The sequence below is a fragment of the Nannospalax galili genome, unplaced genomic scaffold (assembly GCF_000622305.1).
Source record: "Nannospalax galili isolate Female #2095 unplaced genomic scaffold, S.galili_v1.0 scaffold113, whole genome shotgun sequence".
Taxonomy (NCBI): Eukaryota; Metazoa; Chordata; class Mammalia; order Rodentia; family Spalacidae; genus Nannospalax; species Nannospalax galili.
The window spans coordinates 7,235,001-7,253,807 of record NW_008335444.1 but is presented as its reverse complement, the minus strand read 5'-3'; positions in this window follow the sequence as shown (position 1 = coordinate 7,253,807).

Sequence of the window (18,807 nt, the reverse complement as noted above, 5' to 3'; positions counted from 1 at the left end):
CTGGAGATTGAATCTAGGGCTTTGTGATATCAATTTGGCAGGTTCCAGAATTACCCAGGAGATGGGCCTCTGGGCATGCTTGTTGGGGATTATCTTGATTGTGATAATAGAGTGGGAAGACCCACCCACAGCAGGTGGCTCCATTTCCTGGTTGGGATGCTGGACTGTATAAATACAGAAGGGAGCTGAGTAGCAGCACACATTTATTACTCTCTGCTTCCTGTGCAGATGCCATGGGACCAACCAGCCTCCTGTTCCTGCCACCTTGCCTTCCCTGTCTGCTGCCAACTTCCCCACCATGATGGATTGATTGTATCCCTCTGGAACTGAAGCAAAAATAAGCCCTTTCTCTCTTAAGTTGCTTTGTATTTTGTGATACTGTAGCATACCAACAAGAAAGTAGCTAAGATAAGGCTGGCTTCATTTGTGCTAGGCAAGCATTCTACCACTGAGCTACAACCTTAGTCCTTTCCCCACCACCTACGTTTTTTATTTGAGACAGTTTCTCACTAAGTTGCCCAGAATGGCTTTGAACTTGTGATCTTCCTGTCTCAGCCTACCAAGTAGTTGACGTTACAAATCTGTATCTGTCTTGTCTAAAAAGCATTTGAGTACTTTATCTCTTCAGTTAAATAGGCACAGATTGTATACTATTGTTTCCAGAGAAATGGATTCTTTTTTGTGGGCCCTTAGTCTCATTAATAAAAGGATTTAGAAATGGATTCCAGAGGAAACTTGAGAACAATTTTATTACAATTTGAGAGAAAAATAACTGGGCAGATAAGCCAAAAATTCTGATAGCTGCTAGGAGGAGAGAGATAGAGAGAAAGTCATGTCTTTCTAGTTAGCCATGGAAGTCAAGGAAACCTGAGAAAACCCAAGTGTCAGGGAAAGCATGCTTAGGCTTTTGGCCAGTATCTGAAAAGAGACCCAGAGGAAGGAAAAGGAAAATATGCCTAATGTGAGGCTGGGGGTCTGAGTTCAGAGAGCACCCAATTCTAGGCTCTTGTGTCTCAGGACAAAGGATTGTACCAGGGACACATAGTTAGAAATAGAAGCAGAGACAGTTTATTAAGTTTATCTAGTAAGTAGGGGTTGGAGAGATGCCTCGGAGGTTAAGAGTACTTGCTGTTCTTCCAGAGGACCTGGGTTCAGTTCCTAGTACCCACATGGCAGCTATTTGTAACTCCAGTTCCAGGGGATCCATTGCCCTCTTCTGGCTTCCATAGGCACTGCAAGTATGGGGTGTACTTAGTCACATGCAGGCAAACCACTCATTACACATAAAAAATAAAAGAATTTTTTTCCTTTTATTTATTTATTTATTTATTTATTTTTTGTCTTTTTTAGACAGGGTCTCTCTGTAGCCCCAGCTGGTCTGGAACTCACTATGTAGACCATGCTGGCCTTGATGTCACGGAGATCTGCCTGCCTCTGCCTCCTGAGTGCTGGGATTAAAGGCATGTACCACCACACCTGGCTCAAATTTTTTTTAAAAAGGGGAAAGTAGGCCAGATGTGGTAGCACATGCCTTTAGTCCCACCACTCAGGAGGTAGAGGCAGGCAGATCTCTGTGAGATTGGGGCCAGCTTGGCCTACATAGTGAGTTCCAGGCCAGTTGGGGTTATAAGGTGCTCCTGTCTCAAAAAAAACAAAAATAGAACAATAACAAAGAAAGTACTACTGAGAATAGGAGTGGACTGGTGAGATGAGAGGAAAGCCCAAACCCCTGGGCCACCAGGAGATGACTTTTCTAGGACATCTCACAGCACCCCCTTTACACATTGTGTGTCACGGACTTTTTGCACACATGCTCTGTTCCTTAGATAAAGTCCAGGTGGGGAAATGCCTGTCTGTCTGCAAACTTGTTTCTTTCATATGTTAATCTTTAGGTAGCTTTCTCCAATATCTGCTCTATGCTCACTGTAGACTAGTGTAATGATTTTGAGATGCCAGGACTATCAAAACATTCTCTACTATAATGTCAGAGAGAAAGTGTTAATGAGCAAATCCAGGTTCTTCTACGCCAGTGCAAACAGCATATGGTGATCCTTGTAAACTAATTAAAAAAAAAAAATCCTTTACAAGACCATTACGTACATAAAGCCTTATTTATTTATTTATTTATTTATTTATTTATTTATTTATTTGGTCTTTTTGAGACAGGGCCCCCCTGAAGCCCCAGCTGTCCTGGAACTCACTATGTAGATCAGGCTAGCCTTGAACTCACTGAGCTGCCTGCCTCTGCCTCCTGAGTGCTGGGATTAAAGGCTTGCGCCACCATGTCCAGCCCCATTTTGATTTATTTTTTCATTTAAAATTTTTATTTATTTTTATTTTATGTGTATTCGTGTATTGACTGCAGGTAGGTAAGTCTACCCATGTTGTGCCGTGCCCAAGGAGGTCAGAGAGGCTGTTGGATCCCCTGGGACTGGAGTTATAGACAGTTGTTAGCTGCCATGTGGGTGCTGGGATTTGAACCTGGGTCCTCTGCAAGAACAACCAGTATTCTTAACTGATGAGCCATTTCTCCAGCCCCCATTTTGATTTTTTTAAAGGAATATTTACCACATTTGGAAGAATAACTAAACTGTAACTGGAGTCATTAATTTTAGAACCACAGTCATTCTGGAAAGTCTATGGATTAACAAACAGGAAAGTGAGCACATTCTAGCATCTCTCTGTCTCTGTCTCTGTATCTCCCTCTTTGTCTATCTGTCTCTGCTATGTTTATTTTATTTGTATTATGAGGGATCAAGCCCAGGGCCTCATGCACACTAGGCCAATGCTGTGTCACTGAGTCACAACCCTAGCCCTAAAAACACATTTCTCTGTGTGAAAGAAGCTTCCAGATATACAGCTATAGTAAATAAGGTACTGAATATTGCTTAACATATGATACTACTTGAATAAAAGGGAAGGGGACTGTAAATGTCTTTCCAAACAGTATAACAATATGGATGAGATTAATAGCATCTACTGAATGCCATTTCATATTGTTCATTTTTGTACATTATGAAATATTCACTAACCAAAAATTAAGTGCTCAAAATTATTTGTAAAACATATTATTTAACAGTTCATGAAGCAAAGAAACAAACATAGTGGGTAATTAGAATATATTTAGAACTGAATGATAATAAAATTCTTACATTTCAAGATATATAAGGGACTGAAACAGTACCAAGAACATTCATAGTCTTAGATGTTTAGAATAGACTAGAAGATAGATTGAAATCAAAGTCAGAAATCTAGTAATAATACAAATGCAAGGAAAAATCATGGCAGACTGACCAACGAAACAAAACAAAACAAAACAAAAACAAAAAAACCAAAAACAAAACATAAAAACAAAACCAACAAAACCCCTCCAATTCCAAATCCAAACAGGAATCCTAGCAGTTAAAGGCCCTAGTTTCCATTTTGATGTCTGACCAATTCCCTTGATTTCTACTTTGATCCATATTTAAGAGATAAGCCTAGGCACCCTTCCAACTGGAGAATTTAATAGGAGATGGCTAGTTATACTTGGGACCCAAGTGAATATGCCCCCACGTTAAAGTAAACAGAAAAAAAGGAGAATCCTGTTACAGAAAATCTTAAGTGACAAGGACTTGAACTTAATACTGGACTGTTGAGCAGAAAATGCCCTTAGATATCATCTAACAGCAGCCCTCTAGGGTAGCAAAGGTCCAGTGGTTCTCCCACATGCACATTCTTCCTTGTAGTACCTTCCTCAGTGAATTGGGTTGGCTCATACAGGTAGCAGCAATTTGCAGAAATGACTAAGGGCTGCAGAGGTTGCCAGTGAACCCATTTTACTTCTAGTTTCTCTCTGTTGGAATAGACATTCTGAGGAAAACAACTACCATGTCCTGGAAACTCTCAAGCTGAGCTAGAGAGAGGCAGAGAACTGAGGCTCCTTCTAGAGACTGCACTAACTCACCAGGCCTGTGAATGGGCTGCCTTGGAAGTATATTCTCCGTGGGGGCTGGAGAGATGGTTCAGTGGTTAAGAATACTTGCTGTTCTTCCAGAGGACCTGGATTTGATTCCCAGCACCCACGTGGTGGCTAACAACCATCTGTAACTCCAGTCACAGGGGATCTGACACCCTCTTCTGGCCTCTGTGGCATTGCATGCACGTAGTACACTTACATACAAGCAGGCAAAACTTGTTTATTTAAAAAAAATAAGTTTATTCTCCAGAGTAAGTTAAGCCTTTGGATGACTGCAGTTCTAGTTCATAAACTGAATACAACCTCAGGTCAAACCATGCACTAGAACTACTCAACTAAGCTAATCTTATATTCTACAAAGATTGTGTAAATATCATGGCTGTTTATTATCCTAAGGTAATAAGTTTGTGTTCTGTAATAAACAGATAACTGACCAGTCCTCACAAAGGTTCTTGTTCAGAATCTATATTTCCTGTGAGGTCAGAAAATTTTCAAGTGAAAAATTGTTAATTTATTTTCATTTTATTTATTGATTGATCTTTTTGTTTGATTAGTTTTGTTGAGGTAGTGTCCCTCTAGTAGCCCAGTCTGGCCTGTCTGGCCTTGAAGTATACCTGTAGATTTGCATTACCACACCCAGCTTCAAATGGAAATTTAATAATTAGCAGAAACAAATCCAAAATTTCTTAGGAATTGCTTGTTTTCAACTTAGACTTCAAATAGCTGTTGAAGATAAACCATAAGGAAAATACTAGTTCACATTAAGGATCACAAAAAACTAAAAGTGAAAGACACAGTGAATGAAAGCCAGGGAAATGGGGCTGGGGAGATGGCTCAGTGGTTGAGAACAGTGGCTGCTCTTGCAGAGGACCTTATTTCAGTTCCCAGCACCCACATGGCAGCTAACAACCATCTGTAACTACAGTTCCAGGGGATCAAGTGCCCTCTTCTGGCCTCCACAGGTATTACATGACACGGTGCACTTACAGGATTAAAACCCGGGTCTTCTGCAAGAACAACCAGTGTTCTTAACCACTGAGCCATCTCTCCAGCCCCTCTTTCTATTTTTTTAAACCAATTCAATTTAAAACTTTTATTGAATTTTGTGGATTTCGTACAATGTATTTGGATCATGTTTAGGCCCCCCTCCCCTATCTTCACCCCAATCACTCCAACCGAATTTCATGCACTCTGTTTTAAACACAGACACACACACACACAGACACACACACAGACACACAGACACACACACACACAGACAGACACACACACACATTTTAAGCCTATCAAGTCAAATTTTGTGTCCGCAAGTATCCTATAGCAAGGGTACATCCACTGAAGCCTGCTTAATCTGCCCAGAGCAACACCCTTAAGGAAGACTGACTCTCCCTCTCAGCAGCTATCAGTTGCCAGTTACCAATAGTTTCTCAGTAAGAGTTGGGGTTTCTTACCCACTTCCCCACTTCTGGCTGGGATATTGTCTGTCCTGAGCTTACTTGTACATGCTGTCGTCATTGCTGAGTTCATATGAGTAACTGCTCAGCTGTCTGGAGAACTGTTTCCTTGTGGTCATCTACCACCTCAGGCTCATCTTCCTCTTACAATCTTTCTGGCCCCTCTTTCACAGTGGTCCCTGAGCTTTGGGAGGCAGAACTTTGATATAGGTGTTCTATTCAGGGATAAGCACTCTGCAGCCTCTTATTCTCTGCAAGTTGACCAGTTGTGGGTCTCTGCGTTAATTAGCATCTGCTGCATGAGGGAGCTTCTCTGGTGAGAGCTGACTTATTTTCTCTCTCTCTCTCTCTCTCTCTCTCTCTCTCTCTCCCTCTCTCTCTCTCTAAGGGCTCAAACTTGCTATGTAGTTGGGAATAACTGAACTTCTATCTTCCTACCTCCACCTCCTGAGTACTGACTGGGATTATAGGCATGACCACCACTCCTGGTTTTATGCTAGGGATGGAACCCAGGCTTCCATGAATGCTAAGTAAGCACTCTACCAACTGAGACACATCTCCAAGGTCTCCCCTGCCCCCATCCCTTGCTTTTATGTTTGAAGCCCATTAGACATATCTATTTTACTTTATTTTTTATAGAAAAATATAATCTTAGGGCTGGAGAGATGGCTCAGCAGTTAAGAGCACTGGCTGCTCTTGCAGAGGACCTGGATTCGATTCTCAGCACCCACATGGTGGCTAACAACTGTCTGTAACTCCAGTTCCAGGGAATCCGACGTCCTTTTCTGACCTCCATGGGCAGTGTATGACATGGGCGCACTTACCTGCACTCAGGCAGCACACTCATACACATGAAATAAAAATAAATAAATAAATAAATAAATAAAATAAAAAAAAATAGAAAAAAAGTAAGAAAAAGAAACCGAATAGAAAGTAAGAAATTATGGTAAGTAACTAGGCAGGTTTTAAAGAGAACAAAGTAGAACTTCTATAAGTTCTAGAAGAAAGGAAGGAAGAAAGGGAGGGAGGGAAGGAAGGAGGAAGGAAGGAAGGAAGAAAAGAGTTCTGAGCAGACAGTGCTGTCGACATAGGACATATTTTTCATGTAAATTTTCTTTTGAAGTAAAACATTCATACTCAAAAGAACACAAACCAAAAGCACAGCTCACTGCATGTTCACACACAAGAACACATGTAAGTAACCAGCACCAGATCAAGACAAATAATAGTATCTTATGGAGCTAGAGAGATGGCTCAGTGGCTAAGAGCACTGAGGCTCTTACAGAGGACTCTGGTTCAGTTTCCAGCACCCACAAGGCAGCTGTCCTCAACTCCAGTTCCAGGGTGTCCGATGCCCTCTCCTGGCCTCATGGGGCAGTGCAGACATGATACATTTATACACATGCAGGCAAAGCATACACATAAAAAAAAAAAAAAAAGGAGTATTACCTTAGAGGCTAGGGACTTAGCTCAGGAGTACAGAGCTTTTCTTAGCAGGCCCAAGGCTATGAGTTAGATCTCAGCACCCAAAACTGTAAGTAAATAAGAAAGGATATTATATAAAACACTAACTTAAAGCCAATTCTCACAAGTGCCTTGTAGCTCAAATGGATCTGGCTGATTTGTATTTTAAAAGTGACAAACATTTTCTCTGCCCACTAGTTCCTAAAAAAGAAAAAGTCACATGCTGAAATAGTTTTCTCCTTGAGTTAAAATTCTTGCTTTGGCTACTCCGACCAAATTAATGGAGAAATGTGGTTGTGTGGTGCCACGTTACAACAATGTCTGAACAAAAACCAACATTAAAATCAAGGATGGGGCCAGGGCCAGGTATGGTAGTTAGTACACCTTTAAGCTCAGCACTTGGGAGGCAGCGGGGAAGGCAGAAGCAGGTAGATCTCTGTGAGACTGGAGATTGAAGCAGCCTGGTCTACATAGCAAGTTCCAGGCAAGCTAAGGCAGGGAGACCCTGTCTCAAAACAAAACAAAAAACAAAACACAACCAAGAGTGGGGCACAACCTGTTCTGAGTTCTTGTTCCTTCAGATTTCTCTCTGGACTGTCCTCTCAAACAAAGGCCTTGCTCTCTTTTTTATCAAAACATTCCATCCAGCATGAAATGGGGAAGAAAAGGCAGAATGGAACCTTATCAGAGAAGGATTTTTCCCTCACTGACCCCTATTGACTCAGAAGATATACAGGACCACAGATGTTATCAATCTAATCTCACCTGGTGTTTGCAACAGAAATGGGTAATTTGTTGTGTTCAACATTGCTGCTTTCAGTAAAGATATTTTCACAACATACGTATATACATACACACATTACCCTGGGTCAAGGACAAGGAGGGGTCATTCATGAATGGCTAAAGCTATGGGTTTAGGTTACAAGAAGAGTCCAATGTGGTGGTTTCAATCAGAATGTCCCAAATAGGCTCCAAGTATTTGAGTAGTTTGTCTCCGGTTGGTTGTGCTGTTTCAGAGGCTCTAGGAGGTATGGCCATGCCAGAGAAAGCACATGAGAGAGCTTTGAGTTCTTAAGCCTGCTGGATTTCCTATCTTTCTCTGCTTTCTGTGCCTGCTTGAAGATGTGAAGGCTCCCCTTTTTGCTCCGGCCACCTCTGCCACCATGTTTCCCCACTATGACAGACTAATCCTTCTGGAACTGTAAGCCCAGATAAACCCTTCCTTCTTTAAGTTCCCTTGGTTACCGTGCTTTATCACAGCAATAGAAAAGTAACTAATACACCTAGTAAGTTTGTTTACATCATAAGCAAGATGAGATTGTGTTAAATGATCTCAAAACATAAGATTAACTTTGGTTACAAGGTTAGGCAAGATTCCATTTGTCCAAAAGTACTTCCACAGAGAAACTGGTTGATAAGAGGCTCTGTGGCTTCTAAATTGTCTCTAAATCACTTGTACTCTAATTGGAAAAGAAGCAGTCCCTTAAAAAGAGGAGAGAATGTGGACAAGAACTAGGACCACCCCACCTTAGAATCAGCCCCTCTGTTTAATACCCATAGCCCTTTGTGCTTATCTAAATGATGTGTGGGGGTTGGGGCACATGTGTGTCATGGCATAGGTGTGGAGGTCAGAAGACAACTTGTGGGGGTTGGTTCTCTCTACCATGTGGGTGCTGGGAATCAAATTTAGATATCAACCTTGGAGGCGCGAGCCTTTACTGCTGAGTCATCAAGTCAGTCCAATCACCTGTACATTTAAGACAGTTTGGATTCCATATAGAACTGTAGAATTTTGGTACTGGAAAAGAGCAGGAGAAAGGAAATAGTTTATGTTGAGCTCTGCTATTATGTACTTGTATGGGTGCTTAAAATTTATTCACATTTAAAAAAACAAATGAAGAATGGGCATGGTGGTGCAAGCCTTTAATCCCAGCACTTGGGAGGCAGATGCAGGCAGATCTCTGTGAGATCAAGGCCAGCCTGGTCTACCTAGCCAGTACCAGGCTAGCTGTGGCTGCAGAAGACCCTCTCTAAAAAACAAACAAAAAAGCAATTGAAGGGGCTGGAGAGATGGCTCAGGAGTTAAGAGCGCTGACTGCTCTTGCAGAGGACCCAGGTTCAGTTCCCAGCACCCATATGGCAGCTAACAACCATCCATAACTCCAGTTCCAGAGGACTGACACCCTCTTCTGGCCTCCCCTGGGCATTGTACATATAAGGTATACTTACATACATGCAACCAAACACTCATACACATAAAATAAAAATTAATAAAATATCATAAACAAAATAACAACAGAAAAGAAAAGAAAGGAAAAAAAAGGCTAAACCATTGCCCATAATCATCCTACTAGCAAGACTTTGGGTAGAAACTCAAACCCAGATCTTTCTTACTTGAAGTTCATATACCCTTTGCATTTCTATCTTAGAATTCCATCTAATCCAAAAGAGCTATCCAGGGGTTTATGGTGGCCCACACCTTCAATCCCAGCACTGGGGAGGCAGAGGCAGGCAGATCTTTGTGAGTTCAAGGCCAGCCTGGTCTACATAGTGAGTTCTAGGTCAGCTGGGGCTACAGGGAGACCCTGTCTCACAAAGACCAAAATCAAAACAAAAACAAAAACAAAAAACAAAAAAAAACCCCAAACCAAAACAACAAACAAAAAAAGAGCTGTCCAATCTATTGCACAGATACAGCCCCCACATGGGGCTGGAGCAATGGCCCAGGGGTTAAGAGTGAGTAGTACTATTCATGTCGGGTGTGGTAGCACACACCTTTAGTTCAAGCACTGGGGAGGCAGAGGCAGGTGGATCTCTGTGACTTTGAGGCCAGCCTGGTCTACATAGTGAGTTCCAGGCCAGCTGGGGCTGCAGGGAGCCCCTTTCTCCAAAAGACCAAAAAAAAAAAAAAAAGAGTGAGTACTATTCTTGCAGAGTACCCAGATTTGGTTTCCCAGCACCCACTGGCTTCCTCAAGCACCTGTACTCATGTACACACACACACACACACACACACACACACACACACACACAGAATGATTACTGTTTTGTTTGTGTGTGTGTATGTTTGAGACAGTCTCTCTGTAGCTTTTAATTTTTTTAGCTTTATTATTAGTTTATCTGTTAAGTTTTTCTTATTTATTTGTGTGGGGTGTGTGTGTCCGTATGAGTATATGCATTTACACCTGGGTACACTGAGGCCAGAAGAGGGCTTTGGGTGCCTGCTATCACTGTCCATCTATTCCTTTTGAGGCAGGGTCTCTCCCTGAGCCTTGAGCTCATGTCTTCTAGGCTAAGCTAGAAGCTGGGGTTATAGACATTTATGGGGATGCCCAGCTTGTTATGCGGATGCTGGAATTCAAACTCCAGTCCCTAAGATTGCTGAGTGAATGCTCATAACTGCTGAGTCATCTCTCAAGCACCCCCCCCCCCTTTTTGAGGTAGTGTCTCTTGTAACTCAGACTGACCTTGAATTCAATATGTAGCTAAGGATGACCTTGAATTTCTGATCTTCCTTCTGGGATTACAAGCAAGTGCCACCATGTCAGGTTTTATGTGGTGCTGAGCATCAAAACCTAGGACTTTGTGTATGCTAAGTACAGTTTTCATTTTGTCTATTGATGGCATTTAAAAGGTTCTCTCCTGGCTGAAGAAATGGCTCAGCAGTTAAGAGTGTATATTATTCTTGCAGAAGACCTGAGTTTGGTTCCCAGCATCCACATCAGGTGGCTAACAACCACCTGGAACTCCAGTTCCAGGGGATCCAAAACCTCTGGCTTCCACAGGTACCTGCACACATGTGTGCACATAAACTCATGCAGGTACACATATGTACACATCAATAATAAAATAAATCTTAAAAAGTTTCTTTCAATAGCTGGGCATGCTGGTGCACACCTTTAATCCCAGCACTTGGGAGTCCAGAGGAAGAGGCAGGTGGATCTCTGTGAGTTCAAGGCCACCCTGGTCTACATAAGGAGTTCCAGGCCAGCTGGGGCTAAAGCCCAAAATTTTTGTTAGCTTTATAAAACCTGGACCCACCCAGTTTGACCCATACCAATCTAACTATGTTTTCAGTTATATATTTATGTTGGGTATTTACACACAGAAAAAATTTTTTCTGTCTTGTTTAACCAGTTTTTGTTCTTAATCACGGTCACAGTAGCCAGATTGAATCTATTATACAGAATTTTAAATGTTTCTTCTGCTACGTACATCTATGACTTCCTGATTTGTTCAAGAAGAGGCCTGGCTCAGGTTGGGTTAAAAATTCCTTGCCTGGCCGGGCGTGGTGGTGCATACCTTTAATCCCAGCACCCGGGAGGCAGAGGCAGGTAGATCTCTGTGAGTTTGAGGCCAGCCTGATCTCCATAATGAATCCAGGACAGCTGGGGCTACAGGGAGACCCTGCCTCAAAAAGACCAAAAAAAAATCCTTGCCTACAATTTTCAAACTGAGACTATAAAGAAAGTCTCTATGAGCACTTTAAACTATAGTACAGCATCAGCTGGCAAGACTGTTAGCTTACTAACATTAGTCAGCTAACCAACTTAATGTTAGTTGCTGCAAGGAAATCCCTGACCCAGGCTACTTAGGAAATAGAAGTTTATTTTGTCTCATGGTTCTGGACTTTCCAATTCAAGTTGGGCACCTCCGTTGCTTTGGGCCTCTGACAAGGGAGGCACATTATGGCAGGAGTGTATGCTAAGCAAACTGCTTACATCATAAACCAGGATTTTGAGACAGCAGGCTGTACCAGGTCCTCTCTGCAATCCCCTCCAAGGGGACACTCAGTAACCAAAAGGCCTCCCATGAGGTTCCACTTGCTGAAGTCCACAGCACCTCTCAATAGCACCACACCATGCAAGCCTTTATGACAGGAGTATTTGGGAGACATTCAACATCCAATCTATGGCAATAATTCTTTTTCTGATTGTGTCTCTTTATGTCCACGTGAAGGAAGTCAGTAGGTGTTAAGGGAACATGATGAAAAAAAGAAATGGTAAGCACTATGGGAAGTCCTTCTACTTGTTCATTGAACCCAACTGCATTTTTAGGCTGGTAGTTTGGTTTACCAATTTTTCTCTGCCCAGAGAACTACTCCAATATCCTTCCAATAAATTCCCGATTAGGCCTTTTGACCAAGAGTCCTGCCCATTACACAGGCAGGGCAGGGACCTTTTAATGTCTTGCTCCAGCATAACCAAGGCCATACTTTCAGTTCTGGTATGCTTTGCAGTTTGAATACTGATACCAATCTTATGCTCCCTGTTCTACAAAAAGATAAAAGTTGTGCTGGGTATAGGCATGGCAGCCCCCAGCTGGGCACTCTTCCTGTAGCAGTGCTCTCTGCTTGCTTCCTGCCATCCTGACTGCTTTGCTAAGTGTTAAACCAGTGCTGATGGTATCTGGTTTCCCAGACCTGCAGGGGCCTCTCAACTGCAGATGAGTAAAATGACAATTAACCTTCAAGGGTGCCCAAACAGAAACGGGGCACTCAGCAGCAGCCACCTGCAGCAGTCAGCATCCTGCTAGCACACCTGCATACCATAGATCTGGGATGCTGTGATTTGCCAAAGTAAAAGAAACTGTTAGTTGGTATTGTAGTTCATCCCTCCAGGACTCTATAGGCCCTTGATTTTTTTCTCATCCAAAGTTCTCTTTCCCAACAAACTACAGATTACATAAACTGTAAAGAATTAACTTCACCACAATAAGGCCTTTGTTAGGAAATCTAGCTGAACATTCCCCTTGACACTAAACTGAAAACATATTCTTTCAGGTTTTCCCTTACTATCAACTTTAAATTTTATCTTAAATTAATCCTTCCTTCCTTCCTTCCTTCCTTCCTTCCTTCCTTCCTTTCTCCTTCCTTCCTCCCCCCCTCCCCTCGGTCTTGGGTAGTTCAGGCTAGTCTCAAACTCTCTATGTAGTTGAGGAGGACCTTGGTTCTCCTGCCTCCACCTCCTGAGTGCTGCGGATATAGGTGTGTACTACCACACCTGATTTATACTTTGCTAGGGATAGAGCCTAGGGCCTTGTGTATGCCAGGAAGACACTCTAGCAACTGAACTACGTCCTCAGTCCAAAAATCTATTAGCTTTTGACAAAAACGTCTTGGCCCTAGTTTGCTCTTATTCCTACTATTTGGTTCCCACTGGGGTGGGAACTCAGGGCCCTGCATGCTAAGCCCATTCTACCACCAAGCTACACCTGCCTGTGTATCACTGTTCTGAGTGTGGCTTTCTGCTGCAGTAAGCTGGATCTTCATAAGTATACCTCTTTTAAATTTTAGTGCCGAAAAATAAATACTTTGATCTTACATGATGGAACCTAGCAACATACAATTTTCAAAACAAAAAAATTACATAAATGAGAAAACAAAGGTGTAGTCCAGCTCATAGGCTCCCCTCTATAAGTCCCTTGATGCATATAAAGAAAAAAGAATGGCTGTGAATGTCTTTAATCCCAGCACTCGGGAGGCAAAGGCAGGTGGATCTCTGTGAGTTCAAGGCCAACTGGTTTATGTAGAACCCTTCTCTGTGCCCCTAGACCCATGCGCTTTAGGATTAATCGCTCTTCTCACTTCTGTAATCTGCTTGGCTTTAGGGAACGGTTATGCTATAACTCCATTTTGCAATAAACCCACCCCCCAGTGTTAGGCTTGGGCTGTTATGAGCCTTCAGTCATGGAGGCAGAGGGGGAGGATACAGGTCCGGGCGTGTTGAGCAAACCTGAAAACAGTGAGACCAAATAAGGTAAAGGAACTGGACCCTGTAAATGAGCTTAGGTCACTACATTCCTTTGCTCTGAAGACAGAACCCACCAATGAAAAGCCCCTGAGTCTGCCTTAACCCTATTTGGTGTATGCAGCCCTTGTAACCAATCAATTTAAAGTGTGCTGGCGCCCACAGGCTCTCTGGACCAATTGGAATGTGACTCTGCTATTCCCCTCCTCCCTTTGTCTCAAAACTATAAAAAGCTTCTTTTCCCTTGCTTGGGGCTCTCAGTACAGAGCCACTGTGTTGGTGAGGTCTGAGAATCCGAACTTAAGCCCAAATAAAGGCTCTTTGTTCTTGCATGCCCTCTGGACTCCGTGGTGGTACTTGGGGAACCGTTCACTGGGCATAACATTTGGGGGCTCGTCTGGGATCCCCAAGCCCCTTCACAGAACCCCAGAGTGTGAAGCCTGTCTCATCCGATCGGTAAGTGTCTTTGTCTTTGTGTATCTGGTCTTTGCGTGCTTCTGGGTTTTGAGCCCAGTTTGTGATTTTTTTGTGATTTGCCTGTTGGAGGTCTACGTGGATGCGCTGGAAGGCCCCAGGCCATGGGACTCGGGAGATGTCCCGGACCCATCTGATAGGGATTGGATCCCTCTGGTAGACTTGGAAGGATAGAGTGGGTCGTGCCTGTGAAATGGTGAGAGGCCGTAATCCTATTTTCAATTTAAAGCACCAGTTAATCTTGTTGTACTTCTGTGTGTGTTTGTGCTTTCTGTTCTGTTTGTGACTCTCATTGTACAGGAGGGAATAGGACAAAGCCAAGTAACCCTGCTTAGTCTTTTCCAGGATCACTTCCTGGAGTTTAAGGCACAGGCTAACCACCTGAGGCTGGAAGTGAGAAAGGGAAAGGTCTTTGTTTTTTGCAGGAATGAATGGCTGACATTTGAAGTTGGCTGGCTTGAAGAAGGAACGTTTGACCGGCCCACCATCTACAGGGTGAAGGATATAATATATGGATGTCCCGGTCACCCTGACCAAGTCCCCTACATCACAACCTGGCAGGTTATGGTGGAGGAACTTCTGACCTGGCTTAAACTGTTCCTTCCTCCTCCCTCCAATATAAAGCTGACCATTCTTGCCATACGTGAGGATGAGCCACAGAAGAATGAGACCAAACCAATTGCCTCAGCCCCCCTCTACCCCGTTCTGCAGGGAAACACAGGAGAGGAGCTTTTATTCAAGCCACCTCCTTACCTGCCCCCACCATAAGCAGAGCTTCAGGATGCTCCAGGGGAGGTGGAAGCAGCCCCATTCTGGGACGGGGAGGGACAACCCCCTCAGATGTAGAGGAGAGTCCAAAGAGGGCAGCTGCATCTGACAGCAGACTCCACTGTCCTCCCCTTAGGAGCCATAGGTCCCCTTACCCAAGTGAGGGATCAACAGATGCAATATTAGCCATTTGCTACTAGTGATCTCTATAATTGGAATTTACAGATAGCTAAATTTTCTGAGAAACCTCAAGGTTTCATTGATTTATTAGAATCTGTTTTGTTCACTCACCAGCCCACTTGGGATGATATTCAACAGCTATTACAGGTCCTGTTCACCACTGAGGAAAGAGCTTGAATCCAGGCTGAAGCCTGCAAGCTGGTCCCTCGGGTGGAATGGAATCCCACCACCAACCAGGCTTTGATTGATGAGGCCTTCCCCTTGGTCAGGCCAAGTTGGGATTTTAATGTGGCTGAAAGTAAGGAGAGACTCCGGGTCTATTGCCAGACTCTAATGGGAGGTCTCCGGGCAGCTGCAAGGTGCCTGACTAATTTGGCTAAGATTAGTAATGTGCAGCAAGGAAAGGCAGAGTCTCCAGCAGTATTTTTAGAAAGAATTCTTGAGGCATTTCGCACCTATACCCCAATGAATCCAGAGGCACCCAAGAGTAAGAATGCAGTGATACTGGCATTTGTGAACCAGCCAGCACGTGACATTAGGCGCAAACTGCAGAAATTGGAGAGATTAGCAGATAAAACCCTGCCAGAACTCCTAGCCATAGCTGAAAAAGTCTACAATCACCGAGAGAGTCCAGAGGATAAGCAGGCCTGTGTCGCTGCTGCCGCCAGTGCTAAGCAGACCCATGACTTTGCCAAGATTCTTCTGGCTACATCTGCCAGATCACCTGATGAATGAGAACTCCAGCTGTGATGCCTGTTGGGAGCTGTTTGTCTATTATGTACATTGAGCTGTGGCAGGCTTGTTTACTGAGTTTGTGTTATGCATACCAGTACCTAGCCTGCCTATTCAGGAGGAATGTGTTTATATGGACACAACACCTGACCTTGAGGCAATAGTGGTAAACAAAAAGATCAAAGAAGCCTTTGAAGTATCTGACTGCTCCTTGACCCTCAGATACAGGTGGGAAAACAGCTGTGGAAACTAATTGAGTTCTTCTGTATAAAAAGGTGGAGCTGAAATAAACTGGGGCTGCAGTATCTACTGTCAGTCCTCCCAAGTATCTTTTCTGTCTCTTATTTTTTCTTTCAATCCTCACTCCCCCTTTCAGGTACTGTCCATCTTGGCCGGCTGGCACTGGCAGACACCTGTCTGCCGAACAAGGTAGGAAATACCCAGAAGGGCAACTGAAGCTGCAAAAAATCAATGTGCCTATTGTAAGAAAATGGGCCACTGGAAAAAAAGATTGTCCAGAGAGGCCAGTTGTGCAGGAATGGTCCCATGAAGAGGTACAGGTTCTCAAGCTCAGGGAAATGAGCGACTAGGGAGGACAGGGTTCGGATCCCCTCCCCGAGCCCTCAGAGTGGAGGGGGCACCTGTGAGTTTCCACATAGATATGGGCACTCAACATTTGGTGCTAACCAAAGCCCGAGGAAAATTATCGCACAAAAAATCTTGGGTGCAGGGAGCAACTAGCATAAACCAATATTCACGGACCACCAAAAAAGAAGTGGACCTGGGCATGGGCCGGGTGTCCCACTCTTTTCTGGTAATGCTGGACTGTCCCTACCCACTCTTGGGTAGGGACTTGCTCACCAAAATCGGGGCCCACATTTATTTCTTGCTCAATGGGGCTCATTTGATGGATGAAAGAGGCCATCCTGTTCAGGTGCTAACCCTACAACTGGAAGATGAATTTAGATTGCATCAGAGACCTAATTCCCAGCCAGACAGAGGGATCTCCATCTGGTTACAGGAATTTCCTCTGGCATGGGTGGAAACTGGGGGGGCTGGCAGCCCACTGACCCCTCGTTTGGGTAGAACTAAAACTGGGAGTACTTCTAGCATGAGTATAACAATACCCCATGTCCTACGAGGCCAGATCAGGGATCACCCCACACATCTGGCGACTAAAACACCAGGGTATCTTGGTGCCATGTCAGTCAACATGGAATACACCCCTCTTCCCAGTAAAGAAGCCAAATTCAAATGACTATCAGCCAGTTCAGGATTTGAGAGAAGTAAACAAATGGGTCATGGATATTCACCCCACAGTACCCAACACTTACACTCTTTTAAGTTCCCTGCCACCATCCAGGAACTGGTATACTATACTAGACTTAAAAGATGCCTTCTTTAGCCTGCCCTTGGCCAAGGATAGTCATCCATTTTTCGCCTTTGAATGGAAAGACCCAGAGATCGGCTTCAATGGACAACTGACCTGGACTCGCCTGCCTCAGGGATTCAAGAACTCACCCACTCTCTTTGATGAAGCCCTTCATGAAGATCTGGATGAGTACAGGTGGGAACATCCACAGCTCACTCTATTGCAGTATGTAGATGACATCTTAATAGCCACAGATGACACCTTGTTGTGCCAACAAGGGACTAAAGACTTATTGACAGTTCTGGGAAGGATAGGATATCGGGCCTCTGCTAAGAAAGCTCAAATACGCCAGCAGAAAGTAATTTACCTGGCATATATATTAAAGGAAGGACAAAGGTGGCTCACTGATGCAAGGAAAGAAACGGTGCTGAAGATACCTACCCCCCGTTCCCAGAGGGCAGTGAGGGAGTTCCTGGGATCTGCGGGGTTTTGCCACCTATGGATCCCAGGATTTGCTGAGCTAGCCAAGCCTCTTTACGAGGCCACGAAAGAAAATGAGACTTTCATTTGGATGGAGGGGCAGGAGAAAGTCTTCAATGAGATCAAGCAGACTCTCTTGATGGCCCCGGCCTTGGGGCTTCCTGATGGTACTAAGCCCTTCCACCTTTACATAGATGAAAGAAAAGGAATAGCTAAGGGGATCCTGCCCCAAACCTTAGGACCTTGGAAGAGACCGGTGGCATATTTATCAAAGAAACTGGATCCAGTCGCCGCTGGATGGCTGCCATGTTTGTGGATTATAGCTGCTACTGCCCTTCTAGTCAAAGATGCAGATAAGCTAACTTTAGGGCGGAACTGTACATCACTACTCCTCATGCTATTGAAGGTGTCCTCAAGCAGCTGCCAGATCATTGGTTGAGTAATGCCTGAATAACTCATTACCAGAGCTTACTCCTAAACCCCTGAGAATTCAATTCCTCCTGAATGCTGCCCTTAACCCAGCTACCCTGCTGACCGACCCAGACTTGGACGTGCCCCTGCACGATTGCAAGGAGATCCTGAGCTAGATACATGGGCTCAGAGAAGACCTGACTGATCAATCACTCTCCAATGCAGAAGCCACCTGGTACACTGATGGCAGCAGTTTCATACAGGATGGACAAAGAAACTTTTTCAGGATGGACTGAAGCCTTCCCCACCAAGCATGAGACCACTCAGGTGGTAGCCAAAAAGATGCTGGAGGACATTCTACCAAGGTATGGCATACCAGCCCTTCTGAGCTCTGACAATGGACCAGCCCTCGCTTCTCAGGTAACCCAAGAATTAGCTAAGATACTGGGGGCAAAATGGAAATTGCATTGTGAATACAGGCCCCAGAGCTCAGGACAGGTGGAGAGAATGAATAGAACTCTAAAGGAGACCCTAACCAAATTAACCATGGAGACTGGTGGGGACTGGGTGACTCTCCTCCCCTTTGCCTTATATAGGGTGCAGAACTCACCCTACCTGTTTGATAGGTAGAGAGCGGGAGAGAGCGAGTGAATGGAGGAAGGCACCGAGGCACAGATGGAATTCTCAGTGGGATACAGATTTATTTCGCACAGGGCACCTTTCCCTCGGCGAAGGGAAAGATGTCAGGGAAGGGAAAGAGTCAGG